The sequence below is a fragment of the Oreochromis niloticus genome, linkage group LG3 (assembly GCF_001858045.2).
Source record: "Oreochromis niloticus isolate F11D_XX linkage group LG3, O_niloticus_UMD_NMBU, whole genome shotgun sequence".
NCBI classification, from domain to species: Eukaryota; Metazoa; Chordata; class Actinopteri; order Cichliformes; family Cichlidae; genus Oreochromis; species Oreochromis niloticus.
Genome location: NC_031967.2, coordinates 57,428,144 through 57,433,247, shown reverse-complemented (window position 1 = coordinate 57,433,247; position 5,104 = coordinate 57,428,144). Strand labels below are relative to the sequence as shown.

Here is a 5,104-nt window from a genome sequence, read left to right as displayed (position 1 = left end):
TGCAGGACCACACTGGTGATCTACAGCTAGAAAAAGGGCCTCCCACCAGTGGCGTAACAAAAATCCAAACTACAAATCAAAAACAGTAAAACAACATACAATCTGGATAAAACTCTAAAATCTGGAGCAAACGGAATCGCCGTATTGCTCCAACTTGCCGTCTGCACAACTACAAGTTAACAGTCAATCAATATGCACGCCAGCTGACTCCCATAACCGGCGGGCATATGGATGCTGTCCACGCCGACGTCCACTGTAAAAGCTGGCAGCAGCAGGAAAAGAAATCTCGCAACGGGAACAGACGGTAAAAGCACAGCAAAGCAAAGCAAAACAGCAGCACCTCGGTTCGCGTAGCGTGGCGTAAAACTAAGGCCCACACTTCCTGCAAAGCATAATAAGTAATTACTATAAAAGAACAATAAAAAGGCAGAGATCGTAGCAAAAGTTGATTATGTACCGAGTAAGCCGCGTCATAAAGCATGAGCAGAATGGCTCAGAGGAGGCTTCTACAGCTACGACCTACAAACAATAGCCGTTTACCACCAAGTAAGGTAATGTACACACTACAATGAGTAAACACCTACCAGCCGCGATGGAGGCTTCAGAAGTGTAACCCGCAAATAATCTCAGCAACACCAAAGGGAAGTCAGGTGACCAAAAAAGGAGATCACAGGTAAGCGATCCAGGGACACTCAAATGGCCACTATTTATACTAGCGCCCCCTAATGCGCCAGGCTGAAAGTGGGTTGGACCGAGGGATAACATTCATCCTGCCACATGAGTAACTGTATTCCGTTACAGTTACCGTTTAAAAAGGTGGTATTTAGAATACAGTTACTTTGTTGAAATAAATGGATTACACGGCGGTACTTTCCTGTTTCATATTGTCGTGGGTCAGGACTGTTTGGGTTTTGTTTGACAGCTGTGTTCTGTTGTTCCAGGAGGCAGTGTTATGGTTGCAATGGTTACAGGATGACGCTCTCTCTCTGCGACTGTGTGTTTCCTGGGTGAGAGAGGCCTTTTTGTTGTTGTTGTTGTCCTAAGCTGAAAGCTACAGGCATCGCCCTAAGAATGTAGCCTGATGAGCAGTGTAGTCCGTGCTGCAGGGAGAATGGACTGCAACATTATGTGTCTGAGCACAAAGGAGGGAGAAAAAGGAGAGTGGAAAAATACGAGCTGTCATAGAGCAGAAACAGGAGCTGGAAGCATGTAAATATAATAATAACCACAGCAGCCAAGAAGAGTGCCTGACGAGCCCAGTTGTAAGTAAGCTATTAAGACTCGACTGTACACTGTGTTCGTGTTTTCCTCTGAAACAATAAGCTCGGTTGGAGCAGCCTTTCAACGCCTCTCTCTGTCTCTGGCAAGCAAAGTTGATCCAGACAACAAAGTAAAGCTATTTTTCGGCTATGAGCCCAACACAGAACCCACCGTATTAGCCAGAGGTCCCTTTACTATGGTTCGGAACTGTGGACCTTAAGTAACAGTCATAAATCACAGCAATAGTACATTCATGTAGTTGTAAAAAGCATGATAATATATTAAGTAATCCAAAGTATTCAGAATACGTTACTCTCATTGAGTAACGTAACGGAATACGTTACAGAATACATTTTGGGGCATGTATTCAGTATTCTGTAGTGGAATACATTTTAAAAGTAACCTTCCCAACACTCCTATAAGAACTGACACTCCAAAAGTTGATTCTGTTTATCTAGACGTAGCGTTTTGTGGGAGAAACGTTTCGTTTCTCAGTTACTTGGATGAGTGACGAAACGTTTCTTCCACAAAACGCTACGTCTAGATAAACAGAATCAACTTCTGGAGATTTACTTTCCTGGATGATTGAGAATGCATCAAGACCAAGACCAAGATGTTTAACTGACATTTTTTTTTTGTCACAACCAACGATTTATACAGGAAAATAATGACTATTAACAAGGTTGCATCCCACTGTAGAGTGAAAAGTCACAACAACAGTTGCCTCAAGACGCTTTATATAAGGTAAATACCCTACAACAGATGCAGACCGCAGTCAAGGTGCAGACACAGAAGATATCCCATATATTTTGGGTATTTTTTTTTAAGGTGCTGTAATTCAAAGATAAACAAAGAACTAATGGCACAGATAACAAATTCAAAAGCACCAGGAAATTTAAAGAAAAAAAGACCAAGTTAAGAGACACTAACTATACAGACTATTTTTAACTAACTATACAGCTAACAAACTATACACTAACTATACAGCATTTTTAAACATAAATCAGTTTTCAATAACAAAAGAAATCAATAACCCACAAAAAAACAAAATAAACATTGACATTGATAATTTGCTATACTGCTGATCTCACAGTATTTTTAATGTATTTTACAAACATGTATGAATAAACACATCTTTATGTTTTAATTATTATCATTCTTAAGTATTCCATGAATGATTATAATAAATTGCAATATTTTTAGTGAAAACAGACAGACCACCCCATGTTTACATGATGAGCAGGGCTCTAGAGTGCAACCAATTTTTTAAGTAGTGCGACTAAAAAAAAATATTTGGTCACACCAGTGCGACCAACTGTTCGGGTAACAAAAAAAAAATAAAAAAAAAAATCCCTGCAACTCTCTGTGTGGTCAACAACAGACATACATTATGCCCCTATCGTGGACTAAACCAATCAGAGATACTCAGGGGTGGGACCTCTTTGATTGGCCGTGGTCCAGTTGAAAGTGCAGTTGAAAGAGGGAGGTAGCTTCAATAAAGCAAAATTAAATCCTGAATTGACTTTTAAATATAACTGTGTTTTGCCAGAAATGCCAGATTCTCAGATTAAAGCTCACAAAACTATTTCAACAACCACCACACAGCAAATGAGACACTGAAATTAACACAGCTGTGTCAGTGGTTTTGGGGGAATAATTGCTTAATTGCAAGTGCGTTAAGAGCCTTCTCAGAAAGACTACAAAAAACGCTGGTATGTTAATAAAATTTAGTCCATTCATTTGAGACTGTGTTTAGCCTCGATCTTTTAAGAATGGTGTCTTTAATGTTTGTAATTTTTTTTTAAAAAATTGCAGTAATTTCATTCCTACCAATCTCTAATGTGCTTCAGAGGAGTATAAGCACAATTCAGTGACTTCACCCCTGCGAACTCCTGCGAACACCAGCACAAAGAGTCACAGAAAGCTGGTTAAACAACTTGCCATGTTTACAGGGATTTATCAGTCTAGCTGTGAGCAGATTCACATAAAAGCAGTTGGTGGCATCAAACCAATCAGTCACAGGTAAGTGTACTGGTAGTACAACAGTTATTTTATAAAGGGACATAAAACTGCAAACCTTAATGGAAAACAAATATTAGGAGTTCAAACTCATAATACAGGCTGAAAGTAACACAGCTATGTCAGTGGTTGTTTGAGGAAAAGCACTGTATATGAATGTGTTAATGGGTAAGAGGCTTTTCATGTTACTAAAGCTTATTGTATCCACTCACCATTTTCACATTGTTTATAATAAAGACAGTCTCTTAATTACTACAAAACTTCATAGGAAAACATTTCAATGGGTTATACACAAGTCAAGGACCCTTGCAGACCCCTTTGAAATAAAGTGAAAAACTCGAAAACTAAAAGTATCTTCACTCAGTTTATAGCCAAATCAGTCTCTTACTGTGTGCCTGATGGTCCAAGTTCATGACTGAAGACTGGAGGATAATCTCTGAATTTGTCACTGTTCATGGACATAGAGCTGGATCCTAGAAACTGCTATGTTCTCCAAAACACTCATCTTTACGCTTCATGGGAGAGAAACAAGGAACACTGACTGTGAGCACGGCAGAAAAAAAAAACATCAGAAACACTTTTAAAGAAAGCCATAACTGGCAGAACAGGAAACAAGGAAACACAGCCCACCAGCACACACACACACACACACACACACACACACAGTTAGCTTGTATTAAACCCAGCTGACCCTTTACCTCATCAATTAATAGATACATTTACTCTCTTACACCTCACTGAGAGACAGCTAACTCAGCACAAGAAGTTAAAAGATATAGTTTTATCCATCATGTTTCGTTCTTTTTCGTTCTATGGTGCAACAAACTCAAGTACAGAAATAGACCATAACAATTTCCAGATTTTTTGTTCCACCTCGAGAAACATTAATATAATATTTTCCAGTAAGAAATAGTTTTGCTATTATTCCGACACCTCATAAATGCTCAGTAACACTCACCTTTTTTTCACTCGTCTGCTTCATGACTGTAGAAACTGAAATTACAGTACTTTGTAAATGAATGTAAATGTATCTTAAATATAGACTAGACCTCCTACACACTATCAATCAATATTTAATTCAATTCTCTTCTAGCATCGAAAAACAACAGCTTTCATCTCAAGGCACTTTATATTGTAAGGTAAAGACCCTACAATAATAAAGGAAAGAAATTACAAAAAACTCAAAAATGACATCAAGACAAACTTATTTGAGCAAAGGAAGGTAGGAAGGAAACTCTCCCTTTTAACGGAAAGAAACCTCCAGCAGTATTAAGGCACATAGGATAGAACATTCTAGAATATTCCATGTGCTGCACATTAACAACTCCCCACTGTGTCAATGAAAGCAAAGCAAAAGCATGCCAGTAAAGAGTACTTGCCCATTCTGTGCATTCTGTGACCTACCTTTGTGTAACCAGTAGAAAAACAGCCATGCTAAATTTAGCCACACAATGAACAAAACAATGCAAATATGGAAAAGTTGATTCTGTGCATATCCAAGTTCAGTGAGTTTTATGACTAAAGTGTAAGTGCAAATAGGCACCATTGGAAGAAAGTAGTGTCGTGGAATTGACAGACACTGCACTAGTAGGGATAGTTTCAAAGCTTTATGGATGACAGATTCATGTTTTCAAATGACAGCGAGCAAACACTTCTAGTACATGCACAGGGAGTGCAAAGAATGGCATACAGTGTCCATGTGGTGTGACAGTGTGTGGTATGTGAGAATACAAGATAAAGATGCAGAGGTAGGAGGAGATTTAAACAAAAAGTGAGCTTTTTTATTGAGCACATGAAGCTCAATAATCCACAAACAAGAGTGAAA

General features: G+C 38.7%; 1 long non-coding RNA gene across 1 annotated transcript; it reads right to left on the bottom strand.

Moving 5' to 3' along the window:
• LOC109201451 (uncharacterized) lies at positions 1-772 on the bottom strand. Its single transcript, XR_002061492.2, has 3 exons — positions 585-772; positions 458-519; positions 1-382 (listed from the first exon to the last, which is right to left on the bottom strand). It is a non-coding gene; the product is annotated as an uncharacterized LOC109201451 (long non-coding RNA).
• Positions 773-5,104: the final 4,332 nt, after the last annotated feature.